Source organism: Canis lupus, chromosome 5 (assembly GCF_003254725.2).
Source record: "Canis lupus dingo isolate Sandy chromosome 5, ASM325472v2, whole genome shotgun sequence".
In the NCBI taxonomy this organism is placed as follows: domain Eukaryota; kingdom Metazoa; phylum Chordata; class Mammalia; order Carnivora; family Canidae; genus Canis; species Canis lupus.
The window spans coordinates 73,858,675-73,883,218 of NC_064247.1; the positions used below are offsets into that span (position 1 = coordinate 73,858,675).

The 24,544-nt window shown below is 43.5% G+C and overlaps 1 long non-coding RNA gene across 1 annotated transcript in view; it reads left to right on the top strand.

Moving 5' to 3' along the window:
• Positions 1–22,279, top strand: part of LOC112647636 (uncharacterized) — a 46,908-nt gene extending 24,629 nt beyond the window's left edge. Inside the window, exon 3 of the long non-coding RNA XR_003128393.1 lies at positions 22,052–22,279. This is a non-coding gene — a long non-coding RNA (uncharacterized LOC112647636). The remainder of the gene's footprint in view (positions 1–22,051) is intronic.
• The last annotated feature ends 2,265 nt before the right edge of the window (positions 22,280–24,544 follow it).

A 24,544-nucleotide genomic window follows, 5' to 3' on the forward strand; every position in this document is an offset into this window, starting at 1 on the left:
TTATATGGCACAACCCTTTCACTTTACTGATGAAGACACTCCCACTCGAGATGGGGAAATGTCTTGTTCAGATTCACCCAGGGACAGACCAGTGTATCTTTTCAGCTTCCCTGAAACTTCTCCTGTAGACTTAATCGTTATGACACCTTGATGAAGAGTGAAAATCCCAGAGGTGACTCTTTGGCATCATTCAGTAAGCCTCCCTAGTGACTTTATCAGAATGGGAACTTACCCATAAGAAAAAAAAAATCATTTAGAAGTGTAGAGGCAGGAATTTTACTTATTTCAAAGAGCAATTTCCATGCATAATTAATTTACTGAGCAAACCTTTTCTTTCTAGAGGAAGGTCCATGGGTGGTCTCGGAGGAGGTGTGAACCCCTAAAATTAAATGCAAAACTTCTTATGTGTTTCCTGGTGAGAGGGTCAGGTCGACTTTAAAGTCTCCAGAGTCACCCAAACACAACCTCCCTTCAAAGCCTGTTCTACATGATAACAAAGGAATAATTTCTTGACTATCTTTGGTTTTTAAGTGGAGAAAGCTCTAGGTTTTTGTTTTTGTTTTTGTTTTTTTTCCTTACATCCACTCCATTAGGTGTGCCCATCAGCAGAGACTGGGAGACATACAGTGAAAACTCCCATCTCCTCTCCTGAAGCTCGGTTGGGCAGCATAGAATAATCTAGAAGAATCTTCTGACCTTCCCTTCCTGCCCTCACCTTCACCCCAAGCACCCTTGTCTCTACTAGTCAGCAACATATCAACCCCAAGCCCTCAGCTTCCCTGATAACAAAACATTACTTCTCTCACACCTTTCACTTTTCTTCCCTCTTTAGTTAGGGAGTTTTTCAAGGGTAACTTTATATTACGTGTGATTTGTTATTGAGGTCACAACTTTAAAACTTTAAACTTGAATAATGTGTGACTTCAGTGTGCATGTGCATGTGTGTGTATGCTTCTGAGTGAGTTTATCTCGTGGCACCCTCTCCCTTCCAGATCTGTCACTCTCTCCCTCCCTAAGGCAATCCTTTCTCAACCTGCTCTGCTCTTTGCGAAGTGAGAACAAATGCAACATAATACACTGTGGGAACAACTGATCCCCAGGTATTTTGGATGCCAAGTATTTTTATCAGTGGTGACGGGAGCTGTGAAAAATAAGAGCAGACTAGACATTTTTACCCTACCATAGAATTACGGTTCCTTTTCCTGTCCCCTGCCATTGGCCAAGCACCACTCTGTTCGACATGCGGGGTAGGAGGTAAAACTCCACAAGGCTTGTCTTCCACACAGTGGTCATGTTTTCTCTCTCTCTCTCTGTCTCTTTCTCTCTCTCTCTCTCTCTCTCTATATATATATATATACACACACACACACACCGTACAACAGCCAGATTAGATAGTTTAGGTTTCCTAAGTCTGAAATGTTGTTGCATATCTTATTTGAAAGTTTTAAAATGTGGAGACAAGGGCTGCTGGTCATGATGAAAAACTCTTAAGTGCTGGAGGTACTGTTGAAGAAACATCCTCTTCAGGATGTGATGGACCCCAATATCAACAGGGAACTCAGCTCGGAAATCTGTGCCAAGAGCCACCCTACTGGGGTCGTCCAGCCTCCCTAATGGGCATGCCCATCTTCCTCCCTGTCAGCCTGTCGGGGGCCCTGCCTCTGCTTGGTTTGCTGAGCTGGCATCTGTTTCCAGGTGGGCTTCTACGAAGAGCTTGCTGGCATATGGCTTGTCACAGGTCTCATATAAGGTCAACAGTCTTGTTCATTCTTTCTTCCCTGGGTCTTTTTGCTGGAGAGAGATTTTAGGGGACCAATGTGAGAAGTAGGACATAAGAGAGAATTGAAACCCCCCAAGAAGCCCCCTGACCCAAAGGAAGAGCTCTGAATACCACAGCCAGGCCCACACCTGAGCTGTCTGGCCCCTGTCTACCTCCCGTCTCACCCTTTACTTCTCTCCTTGCCCTCCAAACTTCATCCTTTGTGAACAACTTTCTTCATGTTCTCTTTGATGCTAGGAGATTGCACCCATGTTCACTTTCTCTGGACTGTTTCCTTCTTCAATTTGGCTAACTCCAATTTGTTCTTCATAATTCCCCTTGTATCTTTTCTGTTAGCAAGCTTTCTAGAACCTTCTAGATGAGATAAATGTGCCTGCTCTGTGCTCTCATAACCCTTTGTTCTTCCCCCTGTGTAAAATCCATTCATCCCACTTAAGGCAATTGCTTATTTTTCCTTGCAAAGTCTTAATGAAAGAGACCCTGTCCTCAGTACAGAACTCAGGAAATGCCTGTTGGATGTGTGCAGAAGGAAGATAAGATACTAGGAAATATCTTGGGGTGTAGAGTGAGACTCTGAACCCTACTTTCTAGCTGTGTGATCCTGGCTAAGTTACTTAATGTCTCTAAATCTGATTGTTTTTAAAATGGCGATGGTGCCACCCTCCTTGTACGACTGTCGTAAAGATCAAAAGGAAACGTTAGGAGATGACAGACATGTTTATGGCATAGACTGTGGTGATGGTTTCACGAGTATATACTCCTCTCCAGACTCATCAAATTGTCTGTGTTAAATATGTGAAACTTTTTGTATGTCAATCATGCCTCAATAACATGGTTTAAAAAAAACATGAAAAGATCATGAGCACAACATACTTGGTAGATGTTAATCATAAATATTAAAGCAACTTGCATGAGATGAGCGGCAACAGTTTGAAAGAGTATATCTTGTCTGGGATAAAGGAAACAAGGTTCTCAAATGTGAGCATTATGAAAACTAATCAGAAGTCTTGCACAAATAAGTACTTATTTTTAGAAGTCCTTTTAGAGATTTGTACTCCCCCACTGAGAGCCCACATACAGTGTACTTTGCATGCATTGTCTCGTCAGTTTTGACAATGACCCTGTGAGGTAGAAATTAATATCTCCATACTTTACATGAGAAAACAGGGACTCAAGGAGAATGTGCAACTTTCCCAAAGCCCGAAAAGTTGTAGATGAAGAATCTGAACCCATATTTGTCTAGTTTGCCGTTTCACAATCGGGTGATTTTTACCAGCCCCCTCCCAGGGGACCTGTGGCAGTATCTGCAGACATTTTTCATTGTCACAAACTGGGGGAGGAGGTGCTGCTGGTATGTGGGTAGAGGCATTAAATGTCCTGCATCACACGGGACAGCTTCACCAGAAAGAATTATCCAGCCCCGGGTGTCAGTAGTGCTGAGCTTGAGAAACCCTGGTCTAGATTCACTGCTTTGAGGTTTCCCTTCCTTCATTTGCAAAGATAAAATGGTATTTTATTAATGTAGTTTTGACAGAATGGAGTCCTATCAGAGGGCAGTGTCATTGCAAAAAGTCCTTTGTGCCAGTAAACTCAGATGACTCTGTGCCCTACAAAAGTGATGAAATAAACATGGCCAAGTAGATATTTACACACTGAAAACCCAATTAGAACTTTGGCCTGTTTAAGGTTCAAAAACTCCACACCCAGGAATCTTGGATACCGGATGGGTATGGACTGTCAAAAGTGGAAGGAATGCAGGCAGAGGAATGCTTTACTTAGCAGCTGGTTGTTCTTGGGAAATTTAACTCCTCTCCCAGGATTCATTTCCTACATCTGCAAAATGGGGATGTTAATGCCGAACTCAATGAGCTGATGTGAGGATTACCTGAAATAATGTGACCGAGTGTTCAGTGTAGGATACAGTACACAGAGGGTGTTCCGTGACACCCCAATGAACCTGCACTATGAATATGGTTATTGGCCCCATCCTTCGCCTTTATAGGAGAAACTGGATTGGTCCCCAGTGTTGATTTGGTCTGTGCTGTTCTACATGTCCTTGTCACCTTCCCAGCACTCACCTTTGCCTGATAGGATTGGTCTGGAGTTGGCGGTGCCAACCCTCCTACCCCCATGAGCCCCCCACAGAATGATGACAAATAATGCTTTCCTTGCGTAATATTCCCTCACATTCTTTTTCCCACTCTCACCCTCCTCCAGCTGCTGAGTGGAGACTTCTCTGGTTACACTGCAGCAGAACAGGGTACCTTTGGTCTCATAAGAAAGGATGCTGAGGACATTTGGTCTCTCTGGTCATCTTCATACTCTACCTGGTGGATCTCCTCCTTTGCTCTGTCTTTTCATGTAAGGTATTCAGTTGAGCAAAATGCTACTCACCCAACACCTCCAACATGCCAGAAACCTTGCTAAGCACTTTATATGCCTTTACCCTTTCCCCCCATGGCACCCAACAAGATTTTCAATAAATAGTTGTTGAAGGAATGATTTATACAATTATCTCATGAAGTCAAATCACACATCCATATTATAGAGAGTCTCAAAGAGGCTAAGGAACACTGAGAGTTCACACAGGCTCTGTGGGGGAGGACCAGCTCTAGGACCCCAACCGTCTGACTCTAAAACCCACTCTCTTAACCAGAACCAAATATTGATGCATAATGTGCAGGAGATGGCACACACCAACCAGGGCCCACTGGCAGCAGATGTGGTTCCCGGCACTGGTTGTGAGCACACTCCACTCTCTCTGAGTCCTCTCCTTCCTATATTCACTGACTCCACAGGTATTTATTGAATTTCTACTACATTCCAGGAACTGAGCTGGTGTGTAAGAAAAACAGACTAAAACTCCAGCCTGCGTACACTGGACACACAAGTGGGAGGTGATGTTCCTTGAACAACAACAACAAAAAATACGTATGATATACACATGCTGAGTGTTACCAAGGAGATGAATGGACTGGCCAGGTGGAAGATAAGGGAGGCATGAGGAAAAGCCTAACAGAGCAGGTTGTATTTAAAGAGAGATCCTGAAGAAGTCACACATGCACAGGTCCTAGGAAGCATGTTTCAGGCTGGAGGAATAAAGACCCTAAGGCTAGAAGGACCTGGCATATTTAAGGAAGTCGAAGGAGGCTGCTATGCCTGTGGTGTAGTAGAAAATGAGGGAGTACAAATGCATGACCACGGCATTATGCTGTTATTGTTTGACCGTAATAGATGCCGGATAACTATATGGCTTGCAGCCAGGCCCTTTATTGTTAATAAGTGCTGTGCATTGAGCTGTGTCCCTGCAAAACATACATTAAAGCCCTAACCCCTGGTACCTGTGATTATAACCTTATTTGGAAATCTGGTCTTTGCAGGTGCAATTCAGATGTAAGTTGAGGGATGCCTGGGTGGCTCAGCAGTTGAGTGTGTGTCTTTGGCTCAGGGCATGATCCCAGGGTCCCGGGATCAAGTCCCCCATTGGTCCTCCATCAGAGAGTCTGCTTCTCCCTCTGCCTGTGTCTCTGCCTCTCTCTCTCTCTGTGTCTCTCATGAATAAATAGAAACTTTAAAAAAGGATGTAAATTGAGGTGAGGTCACAGTGGAGTGGGGTGGGGGCTAATCCAATAGGACCAATGTCCTTAAGAGAGGCAAAGGGCACAGGGACAGACACACAAGGAACAGAAGGCCACATGAAGACACACAGAGACAGAAGACAACTGTGTGATGATAGAGACAGAGATGGGGGTTGTGGAGCAGCAGGTCAAGGAACGCCAAGGATTGCCCACCATCACCTGAAGCTGGGAGCAGGAGCATGGCTCTGCTAGGACCTTCTTTGTGGGAACCTCCAGGGCTGGGAGGGAACAAATTTTGGCTGGTGGATGCCAGTCATTTTGTTGTAGTTTGTCGGGGAAGCCCAGGGAGACTTATTTGCAATGATTCTCCCAACTGATCACCAGCTATTCAAGCTGAGACCCCTGCTCATGACAGGAGCGTCTGTGAGGGGGTGAGGGGCTCCTCCTGCACCCCCAGCTGGTGACAGGCCCACGAGGGACCCCAATCTTACTGACCACAGTGCCCGGGTGCTTTCTCCACTCTTCCAGAAGGGCTGCTGAGTGCTTCTCAAAGTGGGCTTTGTCAGAAGGCAGGATACCTTGAGGACGGTAGGCACCCTGTGTTGGAAGTCACATAAGCAGGGGGCAGACCCCTATTTGCACCTAGGCCTCACTCTGGACTGGAGTGTGAACTGATGGCTTGCTAATATCTCTTGGCCCAGCAAAAAGCACTCTCACTATCTACACTTATTGGCGTCATGTCTTCTTTTGCTCTAAAAGGGTCACTCCCAGGTCCTCACGTGTCCTGCAGTTGGAAAAAGGGAAAAACATGGAATGGGGTTATGCAGACTGCATCCTCTCTGTGGGGAGGTTTGGATTACCCTAACATGGACTTCAGATAATTAAGGAAAAAAATAGTTTCATTTGCCCCAGAGAGCTTCTTTGCTTGAACAAGTGTTCCTCATTAACTGAACAGGTTTTTTTTTTTTTTTCCACCCAGAATGGCAATTGCCTCTTCTTACTAGCACATAGTTCTTTGTTTAAAGATTTTTTTTTAAAAGGAATTTAAAGGGAATATGTTTCAAGAATAATGAATTCCTTGGTGTCAGAGAAAGAGTCTTCTAGCATGCTAATGGTGGTCATGGGTTCGGATAGATTTGGGCATAAGCTTGTGACTAGCACAAGTTAGTTACCTTCTTGAGAGTTGTAATTCCTGTTTGTGGAGTTACTGTGAAATGAAATATGAAATAATGTACATTAAGCTCTCAGAAGTATGGGCCCTTCTTATGCACTTCCTCCAGTGCCCTCATTGTGTTGTCAATGGATGGCAGCCTTGGGAAGAATGATGTTCATTCAGGACCTGGGGCCTGGTGCAGTGGCTTGTTCACATCCATGATGCTCTCTAGGTTGCATTGCCTGAGGATGCACAAGGTAGCTGGATGCTTTCTGATGTGCCACACAAGGGCATCTGGACCTTGTTGTGGTGTCAGCAGACCGGAAGGAGGATAAATGTCTGGATTTCTCTGTCCATTCCCTGCTTCCCTATGGAAGCATCCAGAGTTATGGGATCTGAGATTTTACCTTACTTGCAAGCTATCAAGTTAGTCTGCCAAGGATCCATGGATATTGGCTGGAGATAGGAGAGTCATGGGTCAGCAGTAAAGAACTGTATTGGGGCACTTGGGTGGCTCAGTGGTTGAGCGTCTGCCTTTGGCTCAGGTCGTGATCCCAGGGTCCTGGGATTGAGTCTCACTTCAGGATCCCCACCATCAGGAGCCTGCTTCTCCCTCTGTAGTTCTCATGAATAAATAAATAAACAAAGAACTGTGTTACTCCAGGCACAGCAACAGTGTAGGCCTCATGTTTGTGTCAGCTTCCCTTGCCCGAGCTCCCACAGGGCAATGCAAAGAGGGCCAGGTGCCACATCATGAGTCATAGGGTGTGTCACAGAAGAGGAACCATCAGTTTAGGGAACCTGAGTCTTTAAGTTGGCCAGTAAGCATGCCTGCCCACTGCTCCAGAGGAAGACACTGTTTTCCAAGGCTGTTTGCTACACATCCTTAAAAAGATGGTACTGGAGGGTATTATGCTGAGTGAAGTAAGTCAGTCGGAGAAGGACAAACATTATATGTTCTCATTCATTTGGGGAATATAAATAATAGTGAAAGGGAATATAAGGGAAGGGAGAAGAAATGTGTGGGAAATATCAGAAAGGGAGACAGAACGTAAAGACTGCTAACTCTGGGAAACGAACTAGGGGTGGTAGAAGGGGAGGGGGGCGGGGGGTGGGAGTGAATGGGTGACGGGCACTGGGGGTTATTCTGTATGTTAGTAAATTGCACACCAATAAAAAATAAATTAAAAAAAAAGATGGTACATAGCAAAGGCAGTGCTTCTGTTCATAAGACATGCAGGAATGTGTGAGAATCAGGCAAAATTGTCATCATCATCTTCTTCTTTTTTCTTTTTTAAAATATTTATTTATTTATTTAAGAGAGAGCAAGTGTGAGTGGGGGTGGGAGAGGCAGAGGGAGACAATCCTCAAGTAGATGCCCCACTAAGTGTGGAGCCCAACACTCACCCACCTAGTGAGTGTCTACCTCACTAGGTGAAAAAGTTTGGCATATGATAGGTACTTAAATAATCCTGCCTTTGTTTATCATTTGAATTGACATGTGATCGCATTCTTGCCATGGGTCATTTGAAAGAGGAGGATGAACTTTGAAGGCTCATGTCTCTGCAAAAATGGTACCAGGGTGGAAGCTGGCCTGAGCATGAGTGACTCTCTCTCTATATATGTATATTTATGTATGTATATATATATAGAGAGAGACAGAGAGAGATTTATTTATCTGAGAGAGAGAGAAAGGTCACATGCTTGAGCAAGAGTGGGTTGGGTGGTGGAGAAAGGCAGAGGGACGAGGGTGGGGAGAAGCAGACTCCTCACTGAGTGTGGAGCCTGACATAGGGCCTGATCCCAGGACCCTGAGATCATGACCCGAGCTGAAATCAAGAGTTGGCCCATTATCCAACTGAGCTACCCAGGCACCCCAGATAAGTGACATATTTTGAGCAAAATTGCACAAATGGGAGTTCACTCGCCCCAAGCTTCCCTCTGGGTTCCTTACAAAGACAGCTCACATGTCATCTTAGTGGGAGGCTCATGAGCCGTCCAACCTTTTCTCAACCGTGACCTACATGTATTCCTTTTATGTTTTCCATTTTTGCCTCTATTAATCTAAGGCAGAACACCCTCCACACTCCCACCCTGCCCTCTCTGACCTACTTTCTGCATCATCTTCACCTCCCTAAGTCTCGCCTCAGAATTTTTTCCTTAGCTGCCGCTTTGACTGTGTAGGCAAGCCATAACTCACTGTCGGCACCTCCTCCTCCTCCCTTCCTGGTAACACTGTCCCTCTCCAAATGGGCTTTCGCCAGCCCCGGGAGGGGTGGGTGGGGTGGGCAGAAGGGAGTCAGACATACTCCTCCATGCTCAGCACTCAGGATACAGGTAGCTGAATTCCTCCCAGCTGCCTCACTTCTGCTCTTCAAGTTTCTATTGCTTTGGATTTCTTAGGCAGAGAACACAAACTAAGCCCTCAGCTCCTTGAACGATCCAGAGTCAAGAAGAGTGAAGGGACTGCTGATGACCAGGGCTCTGATTTCACTCACATCCTAGTGAGGAGTGCACTTGTCTCATGAGAATACCGTCTTTCTACCAATTTCTGTATCACCATCCTGGGTGGTGACTGTGCATGGAGAGAATGATACAACTTCTCATACTGAAATCTCTTTTCTGATATTTAGCTGGTGTGTCACATCAGATCCCCTTTTAGGATGACTTCAGAGTACTGGTAGTGATGGAGAAGGAAAATGTCAGCTCATCAAACAAAACCAACCACTAATTATCCATCTGTCCACCCATCATCCCACATACCCATCTATCCACCCATCCACCCATCCATCCATCCATCCATCCATCCATCTATCTATCCATCCATCCTCCACCATTTGTCTTTCTGTCTATCTATCTATCTATCTATCTATCTATCATCTATCATCTTTCTATCTCTATATTGAACATCCTATTTCAGATCACCTAAATCTTACTGATTGAAACTGGCATTGAGGATGAGTATCTGTATATCCTCAGTTTGTTTGTTTTTAAATTTCTTTCCTGATGAGGAGAATCTGTATGATTCAAAGTTTTACGGACATGGAGTATTTGCTCTGTGAGTTTCAGATCAACACTAACAAATACTCATTGGCCATTAGGATTTTGGTATTATTAGAGGTCTCATTCAGAACTTCTTATTTAACTGGAAGCTTTTCTTCACCCCTTCAAGAAGAAAGTTTAATTTTTGCTCAAAGGAAAAAATGCAAAGCAGCTCTGAGCCCAGAGTACTTCTCCATTCTTTTTTTTTTTTTTCAATGTAAGTAGTGGATGTGATGATGGATCCCACATCACCATGTATTCTCACAAGAGGCAATACTGAGGCTGGCAAGCTTTGTAGAGGCATGACGAACAGGAGGAGCTGCAACAGAAAGGGGGAATGGGAAAGACAAAAGTCACGGCAGCAGTCCTGGGTGTGGAGGTTCATGTCATTATCAGAACCATGCTGGGCAGTGGATGCTGGGTCATAGCATGGGGCGGCACAGAAACCTTATTTTCAGAGTGGGGTCGCTAAGTAGAGTCAGATCATCATATATTGAACTAAAGCCTCCTTCAGTTCTTTCATCAATGCTTCAGAGTGGAATGAGAACCTGGGGTGGGCTTATGTGGCCTCAGCGACATAAAAAGAAGGGGTGTGAGGTTTTGAGATGCCTATAGGGGTTTACCCCGCGGCCCTGCAATGTTGGGAAATGACTGTTTTTACGAGTTCACTCTTTACTGAACAGATTTTTAAGCTGCGTGTATGGAAATAGAATTGGTTGTTGGTGACTTACTGAAGCATTCCTTTTCTTAAAAACTTCCCTAAGAGATGTTGAGAGGTATTTGTTTAAGGTAGGCATTTTATCTAATCGTAGGTGATGGACAGGCATGACAATACCTGCCAAAGGAGTGAAGGAATAAATAACAGGACCAAGCTTTAGAGCAATGTCACAATTACCAATTCACCCTTATCTTCAGTGCAACAACCCTTTACCATCTGGGCCATCTGCTCACGGGGAGATGAGATGATTTCTACCTTCCCTTTCAGTCATCCAAGGTGCTTGTTTCAACATCCTTCCCATCGTGTGTTCTTCCTCCCACCTCTTTTTATCGTCATCCTCGAAAAAGTCATACTTACTGGTCACATGTATCTTAGTGTGATTGTAAGTCCCTAATTCCTCACTTCATGTGCACTTACTTCATTTCTCATCGGAGACAAAAGACTTTATCGCCAAGGATTATATGTCAGGAGACAGGATGGGGTAGAAAACCGGAGGGTGGCTTCCAACCAACAGTCATTTGGGACCTGGGGCCTCCTCTTGGCTCCCCTAAAATTTATATCTTCTCTGTCTGCTCCCAGACACTTCTTTGAGCCTAAATTTTCTCATTTGTAAAGTATGTCAGTTGTATCAACCTCCAATGGTCTCAGAAAGTAAAACTGCAAAAAGACCCCACAAACATCTGTAGAGAAAGCACCTACCATGTAGTTCTTGGCACATGGTCGGTGCTCCAAATGGGAACTATTGTTACCCCAGTCTTTATTATCACTGTCAATTCAGGGGCTAGGTTAAAAACCCAGAAATAATCAGGACTTTCTAAAACATATTACATTTTATTTTAAAGATTTAGAAAAGGCATGTCTTCTGCACCCTGAAATACCTTGGAGATTGCATATAAAAAATGATCGTAATGCGAGCTTGTACTTTAAAGCTCACAGAGAACCTTGGCAACGAAGCAGTTGCTTTAAGAACACTGATGATGGAGTTTGAAAGCATCAGCCTGGGTGTCCCAACCGTAAGGAAGCAATCCTAACCAGACAGATTCACACTTCGGGAACCCGCCTTGCAAATGTGAGGACACTCTTTTCCTCCCTGACTTTCATGTTGGAATGTAAGTTCTTTTGGAGACAGATGTATCCAATTGAGGCTGTGGTTCGAAAACCATAACATACTAAACACTGTGAAGAGTCAGGGGTGTTCGGGTTTCTAATTTCTGGGTGGACATGTTGGAACTTCTCACCAACTACGGGATGTCCGGGTACTGCAAACATTCCTGCTGAGATCTAGGCTGCCCGACATGGAGCTGGTGTTCACATGAGCTGCAAGGAAAGGCGGAGCTGAGCGAGGACCAGCCTGAGTTAGATCTGCCACCAAGGTGCTCACAGCTTCATAAGACAGTCACGTTCACAGTGATAAGTAAGATGTGCTGTACAGAAGGTCATAGAAGCATAGCGCATGGATGGGCTTAAGTTCCTAGGCATTCGGGGAAAGCTTCTTTTTTTATATATAAAGATTTTTATTTATTTATTCATAAGAGACACCAAGAGGGAGGCAGAGACATAGGCAGAGGGAGAAGCAGGCTCCCCGGGGGAAGCCTGATGTGGGACTCGATCCCAGGACCCGAGGATCATGACCTGAGCCAAAGGCAGATGCTCAACCGCTGAGCCACCCAGGTGTCCCTGGGGAATGCTGCTTAAAAGACGTTGTTAGAAAGTGAATGTCAGTGTTCCCTACAACTCCATCTATTGAAGCCCTACCCCAGTGTGATGGTACTGGGTGGCGGGGCCTTGGGAGGTAATTAGATGTAGATGAGGTCCTGAGGCTGTGGCCCTTATGAGGGATCAGGGCCCTTCTAAGAAGAGGAAGAGACACTAGAGCTTTCTCTTACCACCAGATGAGGACACAGTGAGAAGCTGGCCCTCTGTAAACCAGAAAGAGGACCTTCGCCAAGAACCAACTCTGCCGCCACCTTGACCTCAGACTTCTAGGCTCCAGGACTGTGAGGAATAAATATTCATTGTGTAGGCCACCCAGTCTCTGATACTTTGCTTTAGTAACCCAAGACTAGGACATGGGTGGTGTTTGATTTGACTCCTTTAAGGATACATACAAGTTCAACAGCAGAAGGAATGTTTTCAGCAGAGGGAACAACACATGGACAGGAAGGGACAAGCATGGCATGGATTCCACATCTGTCTTTTTTTCCTTTTTTTTTTTTTGACTGTATTATATAGTGAGAAGAGAGGGGAGCAAAAAGGAATCGGTTGTGAAAGGTTTATGTACCAAGCTAAGTTTGATTTCAACTAGTGGGCAAATTAGTGGGTTTCTCCCAACTGTGTCACATGTTCTAGTTTGCTATGTCCACACCCTGCCTCTGCTTCTCCACAGCAAATTGGAATAGGGTGTGCTGAGTGCTAGTTATTATTATTTATCCCTTTCACTAAATAGGGAATTCCTTGATGTCATGGATTCTGGTTTTCTTTTCTTTCTTATTTTCTTTCCCCCTCCTCCCCCCTCCCCCCTTTCCCTCCTCCTCCTCCCCCTCCTCCTTTTCTCCTTCTCCTTCTTCTCCTCCTTCTTCTTCTTCTCCCCTTCCTCCTCCTCCCCCACCCCCTCCTCCCCCTCCTCCTCTTCCTCTTCTTCTTTTATGGAGGGAGTTCCACACAATGCCTAACACATAGTAGGAGCTCAATAAATAAGTATTCAATAGGTATCACTGGGGGTTATTCTGTATGTTAGTAAATTGAACACCAATAAAAAATAAATTAAAAAAGAAAAAAAATAAATAAATAAAATTAAGTCTTTGAGAATGTGATATTTCAACAGGGCCTTAGATAGAGTTCAAAGAAGAACTTTCTAGGTAGTGAGAAGGGCAGATAATGTAGGGCCTAAGAGTTAGTAGACTTGATGTGTATGCAGAAGACAGAAAAGGCTTATGCAAGAAGAATTGCATATGAGGAGGTTGGAGAGTAGTTCAGAGACACAGGATTGAAAGCTTTGGTTGGGAATGCATTGACCTCTAGTTTTCCCTCTGCTTCCAGTACATCTCTAACAGCAAACTATGATTAGGCAGGTGGACTCATAGATGGCCCCCAATTATCCCGACCACCTGGTACTTACATCCTTGTGTAATACTTTCCTATTAAATGTAGGCAGGACCTGTGACTTGCTTCCAACCAATACAATATGGCAAGATGTTGGTATTTGCTTCCACATTAACGCTCTGTTATAAAATATCGTGATTTCTGTCTTGCATTTTCTTTCTCTGACTTGCTTTCTTACTCCAGTGAAGCAAGCTGCCATGTTGTGAGTTGTTCTAATGATGAGACCATGTGCCAAGATCCTGAGGATGACTCTTACCTGGTTGTTGGCAAGAGCCACCAGTCCAATGATCTTTCAAAACTAAATTCTACCAACAACCACATGAGCTTAAAAGCCAATCCTTCTCCAACTGAACTTTAAGAGAAGATCCTGGCCTGGCTGGCACCTTGATTACAGCCTTGTGAGAGACCTTGAAGTAGAGACCCCAGCTAAGCTGTGCCTGGATTCCTGATTCATAGAAACTATGAGTTAATAAATACATGTTGTTTAAGTCTCTAAGTTGGTGGTGATTTGTTATGTAGCAATAGTGATGTTCCAAGATCCACTGAGACAGAAGGGAGTATGTGGGATGGGTAAGAAGCCCACGTGTGGCCTAGCCATTGGCCAACCACTTCCTGGAGCCTTGGGCCTGGCAGGTTTCTGGGTGCAGTACTGTTGTGATGTTAGCATAGACCCACTGCAGACAACTCTGGCTTTATGAAATTTGGGCAAGAGGCTTCTCCTGGAATGAGTCAGTGAGTCCATATCTGAGTTCCAACTTCCACAATGTCTGACAGAGCATCCTGTGGAATCTTCTGGGATCACTCTGAAGTGGAAGCACCTACTTACATTTCAGCCACTGTTGCAAAGAGCAACTGCTATCAACATAGCCTACAGGGTCAAAACAGGGACTTGGTAGGATAAACAGAAGGTCAAGTTTAAGAAAAATATCATAGAGCTCATTCAGAAAATCTGCTTCCCACTGAATGTTTTCTTGGGTCTGAAAGAATCTGAAGATAAATGCAGCTCACAGCTGTGGTCTTTTTTGCTTTTTGTTCTGTTCGGTCCCCAAAGTTTGGCTGAAGGAATAGCTCAGAAGACAACTTGCTGTGTCATATGCGTTGAACTTTAAAAGAAAACCAAAAACCCAATGAATGCCAAATATTTCTTCTTGATTCTCTAATGCCCTTCTGAACTTGCTTCAAATATTGGGATTCTTTCTCCAAATTGTGTTTAGTTGCTATTTTAACATTTTAATCAGGGTTTATTTAGACTTGCAGAGATTGACTTTAATCAAGTGAAGTATCTGGATCTGCAGCTCTGTTTTAGGAGCACTGCAAATGCTGAGGAGCATTTCTCTAAACCATACATACTTGTTTTTCTTTCTTTTATATATTGGGGTTCTCTATAAAATCATAGAAAACTCAAAAAGAGTGAGAAAAAAATTTAAAATCTTAAAGTGTCCCCCAAAACCACTGGTTTTGAGCATCTGCAAAAGATGCTGGCCATCTAAACCATGGTAGATTATATTCATATTTATATTTAAGATACACTTAGCTAGTATAATTTGTTGAGTATTTACCTATGCCAGACACCTGGGTGAATTTATTTCCAACATCCGTGTGCCATCTATTCAAAGCAAACATATTTTTAGATGCTAGCAGAGAATAAAATCTCTCAATAAAGATGACTAAGACATCTTGATCCCTAATCTTTAAGGATCTAGTGAGAGGGCAGAGGACAGTGGTCACTCTGACCTGTGATAAGGCTCTAGTTTGCCAGACTGCCTCTGTTGACTAGAATAATTAGAAACAACCCTCTTCACTTTTAGAAAGGCCCTAATTTGGAAGATAAATCATATAATAAGCTCTAGCTTAGGCCAATAGGCCAAGAGTCATATATGTGTAAAAAAAAAAAAGTAACTTTTGGTAAAATCACATTTTCTGCTTCCACTTAATGTAAACAAAAGTTGACCATCAATATTTATGTATTCAACTTATATATTGATAGTTAAGTTACATTCTAGGGGTTTGCTATGCCATAAATTACTGGCAATTTTCTAATGCTCTCGACCAATATGTAAAATTAGTCTTGCTTTACCCAGTTCAAGAGAAAGTGCACTTTATTTGACTCACTTCTTCCAGACTTGAGAGTTTCCCAGTTGCCATGGACAACACTCATCCATTGGAAAGCATAAATATCTGTGCTTCTATATGGAGATGATGACTATCGTGATTTTCTGGGGAGGGAAACTACCACCCACACCGTACTTTCTACTCCTCCAAGGAATAATCGTGAATCAGAGAAAAGCTATATGGAAATCAGAGCTGAAATAGCCTATAAATCACACTTGTCATCGTTTCCCCAAACTGTGGTTGATTTATGAAACACCCTAATGCCTCATTGCTATGGCCACACCATTCTCGTGATATGAAATCACATACATATACCATCAGGGACTACTTAAAGACTATACAAAGGGAGAAATAAAAACAAAACAGAATCAAAGCTGGAGAGCACTGAGACACGTATGGGATGCAAATTCATCAGTGGGAAATCTGGGGGATGCTGAAAATACATGTTCACACTATAGAGAGCAAGACGGACAATTGTCTGGTCAGCATTGGATTATCTAAGCTCATAGAGAATGGGGACGGTTATTCAAATGCTGAAATAATTGAATTTGTGTCTCTAGGTACAAAGGTGCCCTCCCATGGCTTCATCCTCGGGCACTCTGAGTTGGTTATTTCTAAGCAGAGGAGCAGTTAAGATTTGCTCCCAATCAAAGCTGGGTGGAGGCTTCCCAGTTCATGTTAGTAGCACTGTGTATTGAGGAAAGGTTAGAGAGTATGGCCAGCCAGAGGAAGAGTAGAGGAAGTAGGGCTGACTAATCATCCTCTTCCACCCTAAACTAAGCCATACATTGGGGAGCTGGGGAGAAACTTGGGGTACTGCCCCATATCTGTGTCCACCCAGATTAAAATCACACAACTGGGATTCAGCTTCCAGCACCCCAAGAATATACTTCCTCGGATGAGTCAAGAATCAGACTTGCTCTCACCGGAATGTCCTTCATTTAAAAAATGTCCAAGTGCTACATGTTCCAGAAATATGTCTGGGATAATTTTCTAAAATATTTCAACAGAGAAAAGTAGTCAGTGATGAAGTCGTGAGGGAAGCTAATGTGAAACCTAATTGTCGTCCTTTTGGGCTGCCACGAATGTCCAGGACACGTCCAGAATCAGCAAAAACCCATCACACAACAGCGGTGTGGGGAACGGGCAGAGACACAGAGTGAGAGGGATCTGGATTGCACTTACCTTTGCCAGGGCAGCTCTGTCTCTTCCAGCAGCCTGTCTCTTCCAATTGCAGATGATTTTGCTGGTGATGGTTATTGGGAGGTGATTCCACCCTTGTGGGTCCTCTCCCTTCACATGTTCTGCCTCTTAATTTGTTTCATTTTGCCTGGTTACTTGTCATCACTTTGAGAACTGAGCACAGTCTCGTGGTCAGATGGACCTGAGTTCAAGTGCCAGCTCTGTCTCTTAAAAGCTGTGAGACTTTGCTCAAGTTATCTGATTTTTCTGAGCCTCAGTTCTCTCATCTGCAAAATGGAGGTAATAATAGCTATGCTGTAAAGTGCTGATGAGGATTAAATGGATATAAATAACCTGGTATACAACCTGATGTAGAAGGTCCTTAGTACGTATATGCGTGTGTGTATGTGTTAGAGTTCTCCAGAGAGACAGAGCCAACAGGATGTCTCTCTCTCTCTCTCTCTCTCTCTCTCATCTATCTATCAATTAATCAATTGATCAAAGGGAGATTTATTTTAAGGTACTGGCTCATGGAATTGTGGCAGCTTGGTACATCCAAAATCTAGAGTAGGTTGGTAGGCTGAACACCCAGAAAAAATTGCTCTTCCATTTCAGAGGCAGCCAGTGGGTAGAATTCCTTCTTGCATGGGGGAAGTTCATCTTTGTTCAATTAAGACCTTCAACTGATTGGATGAGGCCCACCCACATGATGGGAGTCATCTGCTTTGCTCAAAGTCTACCAATATAAATTGTCAATATCATCCAATAAACTCCTTCACAGAAACATCCAGAATAATAGGGGATCAAATATCTAGGCACCGTGGCCTGGTCAAGTTGACACAGAAAGTTAACCATCACAGTGTATATGTATTTAAAATAGGAGCTGTGTAGCTCTTCGTATGTGTCAAATAATTATAGGCAGTGTAGACTTACTAATACCTTTTCAGTAGTCACTGACTTTATGTGGAAAAAAAAAGCTGAATAACTTTGGCTGGTCATTCCAGACCCCACATTTTGGATCTTTCAAAATTTATTCCATTCCAGCTGCCTGTGCCAAATCTTGAGTTAAGCAAAACTCCTCTCTCCGGCTGACCTAAAGCAAATCTTTTGGAAAAAAAAAAATGAAGCATGTCTAGGCAGAGACATGCTAAAGAGAAAGAAAATCCAGTCACTCTCTCCTCAAAGAGACATGTGACCCCTTCTGGAACTGTAAACTCTTCATTTTGGCTTTATTGGCACCGTGCCACAGCTTTGATGGAGAGACCATTTTAGCTTTGTCAGTTCCTTGAGGGATATGGGCCTTCTCGGAGTGGGCAGTGAGATATCCATTCTGTTACCACCCTAACCACACGGAACATATTTTTCACTCATAGCAATCCTTGGACCCCCTTGAAATGAGCCTTTTGCATATAGAAGGGTGGACCCAGCCAAAGGACTCTTGAACCATCAGGTGGAGTTACTAATATTGCTCACCTATGGAACCAACAACTATGGTTCATGAGACGTGCTTTCTGTAGCTTGCCTCTTGGCTTTTGAGACATTAGTCTTGGCTTCCCCACTGTCTCTCTCAGATTACGGTGTCTCTTGGTGTCACTAAATTATATATGGCTTAGACCATAACCATAAGCTGGCTCCACAGAAGAATATGGTTGAAAGAATGCTATGCTTCCCTAGTCTTCCCCCACTTTCTTCTTGATGCCAACAACCATCTTAGAAGATTGCACTGATGTGAAATGAGTTAAGGCAAGCTAGCTAGATAGGTCCTCGGATATTTTACATTGTTTTAAGACAGTTCTTCCAGACTGGCCACATTTCTATGGATTCCTTTGGTAGGAGGTTTCCCACATCCCAAAGATTTTTCTAAGGTAACCATTGCTTCTACTTTGTAAAGCTTTTCCCACCTCTGTTTTTAGCATTCATGTGAGGTGAAGGTTCTCTGTCTCTATCTCATGTCCACATAGCCACTCACACATCTGCCGTACTTTTTTTTTTTTTTTTTTGGTTACCCACTCTCTCACCTAACACATTCTTACTCATCCTGCAAAGTTTAGTTCAAACATAACTCCTTCTAGGATGCCTTCCCTGGAAATTCAACCACCTTCTTCTCTTTCTATAGAATCCATATGTCTTGATTACAGTTCTTACCAAATTACTGTAAGGGTTGGATATGTGTTTCTCTCCCTGCTGCACGATTAGCTCCCAAAACAAGAAATGGGGAGCCTTTATCTTTTAAACTCCATCATCTTACATAGACAACAGGAAAGAAAACTTTTAATAGAAGTTTGTTATATGGATGGATAGATGGATGAAAGGAGCCTTCAGGAAGATCTTGGAGGTATTGCAGTCAAAGTTTCAGTGCTGACTTTACCACCAACTTGCTGTGTGACATGGAACAATTTGCTTGCTCTGTTTTTTTCTCATGTCAAAATGAAAGTGACTTTTATTTAATAAAAGAGTCCTTTCCTGTTCACATAATCTGTGCTTCCAGCATGCTGCTAGGTGTCTGTCTGTGTGGCAAGGAGCTTCCAAGCAAAGATTTGTTAGGTTGGTATGGCTTCAGCATTCTACAGCAAGCCTGGGGCTTGTTGCCATGCTAGCTAGGACTCAGGCAAAAGTCTTACTCTTTCAGTGTTGTTTATTGCCTGATTTACTGGGCTGAGAAAAGGCATCACTGCACTCTCAGAAATCCTTCTCCCCAGAATTCACATATACTGTGAATGCAACTTAGCAGTATGGTCAGGACCATATACACCTTGGTGACACCAATGGATAGCAGAATGTTCTAGAGAGTTTTGCCATAACCATCTTTGACACAGAACTTTTGCCCCTTAACTACTTGGCTGTAAGGCAATATTGCTATAAAAGATATTTTTTAAAAACCAACCTGGGGGATCCCTGGGTGGCGCAGCGGTTTAGCACCTGCCTTTGGCCCAGGGCGCGATCCTGGAGACTCGGGATCGAATCCCACGTCGGGCTCCCAGTGCATGGAGCCTGCTTCTCCCTCTGCCTATGTCTCTGCCTCTCTCTCTCTCTCTCTCTCTCTCTCTCTCTCTGTGTGTGTGACTATCATAAATAAATAAAAATTAAAAAAAAAACAACCTGGTTGACAGTTTGGTTTCATTTCTCGATTGACAGAGTACTTTCAGTTTTATATTCTATTAATCTCAGCCCTCGTAATGGTCCACACAGTGGACCATTTCTTATAGAACTTTGGAACATCTATTGACAAACACGTGACAGTATGCCAAGAACAGACAACAGCACAGATGCTTCCACAGCACAGCACAAAGCTCAGTTACAAATGTGCAGTAGTATTTGGAAACTGATACCTCTCTTAATGAAGAAAGAAATTTTAGCAAAAAAAGAAAAAGTGGAATGCTGAACAAGAAGATGAATCCGTAAGCAAAAAAAAAAAAAAGTATACCATGAATGAAAGACTTTGAAGACTTTGAAGACAAATGCTTACATACAGTACACAAAATAAAATCAGTTACTTGCAGTGCTGCCATGAATATATACAATACATTATGAATGTATTTAAATATTTTGCATTTTACAATAGTCTTTAATTTTGTTCATTTTTCATGTTTCATTCATTTCCTTTTTAATGAATGTCCCTCTTCTACTTTAATGATTTTGTCTTTTATGGCAAAATTGCCTTATGGCCAGTTAGTTACATGAGCAAAAAAGCTTGTGGCAAAGGTGCCAGACACATACCACAACCTGAAAGATGAGTGGGAAAGCCAAGACTCATGGGTCCAAAGCTAAGAGGCAAGTCATGAGCATCATAGACTCCCAATATTGGGAAAGACCTCAAGATAGTGGCTTCATCCTGGATCAGAGATATCTTTTCTCAGTGGGCATTTTTGTGTTTTTTTTTTAATTAAAGATTTATGTATTTATTTGGGAGATAGAGAATGAGAGTGTGGGTGGGGCAGAGGGAAAGAGAATCCACTGAGCATGGAGCCCAATGCAGGGCTCAATCTCAGGACCCTGAGATCACCTGAGCTGAAACCAAGGGTCAGCTGCTGACCAACTAAACCTCCCAGGTGCCCCTCTCAGTGGATATTCTATACCTACTTTATACCCCTCCATGACATGCAGCTCACTACATAATGAGGCAGTCCATGCTATTATCAGACATGGAGAAGGAATAATGGTCAAATTCTACTCAAACTCTAGTCAAGCTGGAGCCACATTGTTTGAGAACCCAAATAGCTGAAATCTTAGATATCCGTATGCTCCAGCAATTAGGAGTATGATTCTGTATTCAGCTGTCATGAATACTCATACAGAGTCAGCCATATGCTGATGGTGTGACTTTGTGCAAAATCTCTCTCTCTCTCTCCTTCAGTTTTCTCACCTACAAATGGGGGTATTGTAGTACCCAACTTATAGTATTGTTATGAGATTTGAAAGAGATGATACATATAAAATGCTTAGCACAGTAATTAGCTCAGACTAATGCTACCTATTGAACACTCATTATATCTAGTAGCATATCAGCTGTCATGCAGAGGATCCTCATTTTCCTCTCTTTAGCAGATAATTGGGACAGATACTCAAATAGGTACTTCTAGCCACAAAATCCAAGAGTATCAGAAGAAGGGAGTTGTGTTTGGAATCACAGTGATGGGTCCCAATTCTTAGCTCTGCCACTTGCACTAGCAGGATTGCATTTGGCAAGTCACCCTAAGATCAGTTTATCTGTCTAGAAACGAAAGGTTGTTACTAAGTCAACATTTCTCCCTTTATAGTAAGCGTAAACAGCTCAATCCCTTGAAATTTCAAAATGGGTGAAATTATTTGAACAACAGTAAATCTAAGCAGTGAGATGATTTTAAAATAATTCTAAGTGTGTGCATGAATTTTCTCCTGGGAAAATCTGATGTGTCCTTTCCCATTTTCTCCCCTTCCCCATAAGACTCCTAGACAACGAGCTCAAATCCCTGTCTTAGACAGCCTCCAACTTTTCTCTTCCACCCCAGAAATGTTTGCCCATTATGCTCAGGAAAAACAACCATTAGAAGTTATTACTCAAAAATTATCATAGACATTTGTTCATCTGTCAAAAAGTAACAAGAAAATTGCATTGAGGGGAACAGTGGTATAAAATTTCATAAGCTCTTTCAGTAATATATTTTAAAATAAGTGAAAGTCAACATGTAGTGAAACGAAAACATGGTAGATCGGTATTACTATCTTAAGGAAAAAAAAAAAACAACTTGTGCACACACTGGACTCCAGTACATTCATATTATCCACCCCACACAGAATTGAAAAATCATTAAGCCCACAAAAATTCCGTGTGTCCATAGTGTCTGCACTCATTTTCCTTCTTCTCCCCCCAAGCATCAATGGCTCTGTCTTTCCCTTCTTATCAGGTTCTGCCTCACGCCCCTGCCCATCTCACCCTGGATCAGAAAAAAAGGAGGCTTGGGAATACCTGAAAATGGGCTTCACGGGCGGGATGACTTCCTACCTCCATCCCCGCAAAAGGCTGCAGCTTTGCCCCAGACTTCCTTGGCGCCCACCCGCCAAGGCAGCAAAAGGAAGCAATAGCTGTCAGCCCCTGCCAGGCTGGGTCTTCGCAAGGTGCAGCTGAATAATCAATTATCAGGTCAGTGTATCTCAGTTTCCCCGGCTGCGGTCCACAGGCCTTCACAACATCAAAGCCTGCAGGAGCTGGCCTGGGGCGGGGGCGGGGGGGCCTGCTCCCAGACACCGGCACCAGCCTGCCGCTCAGCCCAAGCCCCCGCCCTCACCAGCCTTGCTTTGTTTCCTCCATCCTTTCCACAAGGTGTCTGGAAAGAAAGACCACTGTTTCCTTGAAAAGGGCCCAGTTGGAAAGGAGAGACGGTGCAGACAGCAGCATTTGGCAACTCCGTGGCTGGGGGCGAGGACCAGGAGCTCTGAAATAGATACTTCAAACAAGTTTTGTTTTCATTTTGGTACCTTAAGTGGCTGTATTAAAACAAAGCCAAGAGATCCAAACTGTGAGGACCTTCTAGAAGAAAACCAGGGCCCCCGGCAGCCCTCCTGCTTCCACATACCCAGAACCCACACAGTCAGAGAGGGCGCCTGTGCTCCCGGTTGTTTGTGGAGTTTACTGTAAGAAAAGTCAGAATATCAAGTGATTGAAGAGAGGCACCTTGGCAGCTTGAGAGCAAGCTGGGAAACAGTTTAAGGAACAAAAAAATTCTTGTCTGCGAAGATGTCCAGTTTTCCTGAGTGTTGGTGTGGATATTTATGTTACTCTGGGGAAAGTGATGGTACAGGCAGATTGCCTGATAGGAGGGTGGTTGGCGGGCACATCAGACAGCAGGTTGTAAGGGTTCAGTTTAAAAACAAATATTGTTTATAGGGCAGCCCAGGTGGCTCAGCGGTTTAGCGCCGCCTTCACCCCAGGGTGTGATCCTGGAGACCCGGGATCGAGTCCCACTTCAGGCTCCCTGCATGGAGCCTGCTTCTCCCTCTGCCTGTGTCTCTGCCTCTCTCTCTCTCTCTCTCTTTCTCTCTCTCATGAATAAATAAATAAATAAATCTTAAAAAAAAACAAATATTGTTTATAGAATAGGTTGCACACCTGGGTCAAAAGAAGTCCTGCTAAAACAACATTTTCTCAGGCTTGGGGGTTTTGTTTTCTGGCTTGGCTGAAGCAGAGGACTCCAATGTGTGTTGGGTAAATGGGTCAACAATTCTCAGAATCGGCCAGAGGGTGAAGAGGAGACAGACTCAGGTGTGTTCATCTGTAAAATGGGAGCTACGATTGTTCCCTTCATGGGTGTCCATGGTGGAGGCAGAAGGAGATCATTACCAGCTGCCGGATAGTGTGATTTTATTTGCTTCTTCTGGACACCAAGAGAAAATGATAGAATTCACCCAAGTAGCAATATGTATTTTGAAAAATCCTTGAGGGGGGGGGGCGGGAATCTAACTTGAGAAGGTATGCTGACAACAAAACATTTTAATTATGTCCAGTGTATATTTATGGAGTGCCCACCACATGGCAGGTGCTAAGAATGCAGATTTGTTGCTATTTCGTGCGTTTGGAACATAGAAACTAGATTACATGTTGCTTAGCATTGAAACGGAAGAGAAAAGCCAGTGACTACTAATCGGTATGAGGTTCCTTTCGGGTGGCCCGAAGCTCTAAAATGAGGCCACGGAATGGTTGCATATATACCTGCAAATATACTCAAATACGCTGACCTGTACATTTTAATTGAGTGAATTATGTGGTACATGAATTATATCTCAATAAGCCTGCTTTTAAAAAAACATAGAGAAACAGTATAAAAAAGAAAAAGCAACGAAAACAAAACGGCAACAACAAAACCAGGTTTTGGACAGGAATATACTAGACTGACTTGGTTTCTTTCCTCATGGAGCCTGAAGTCTTCTGAGGTAGCCACACATTTGCTAATTGGCCAAATAAAGAGGCCGCCAGATAAAGACTAAGTGGCAATAGCGCGATGTGGCCAATGCTGGCGATCACCTGGAACTCTGTGTGTGTGTTCCTCTGTCTCCCTCCAGTCTGAAGTCAGAGCCTATGCTTACAGGCATCCCCGCAGCCAGGTGTGGCCCTGGCAGTAAGTCCTTGACCGGTGTGGGGTGTGAACAGAGGTAACGTGTGCATTTTCCCAGTCAGGTAGCTTCCATCCTTAGAGCAAACTCTCTTATTTTCTGTTCTCCCCACAGACTGGGAAGCCACCATCACCTTCTTTGCAGATGGTACAGAAGAAGACAGAAGGCAAGGCCTACTCATTCCTTTAGACTACCCCTCTGCCCCCTTCCTTGCCTCGCTCGCACTAAGAAAGCTGCTTTCATCTTTATCTGAGCTTTTCTATACATGGCTCTTTTTCTCTGGCTGCTTT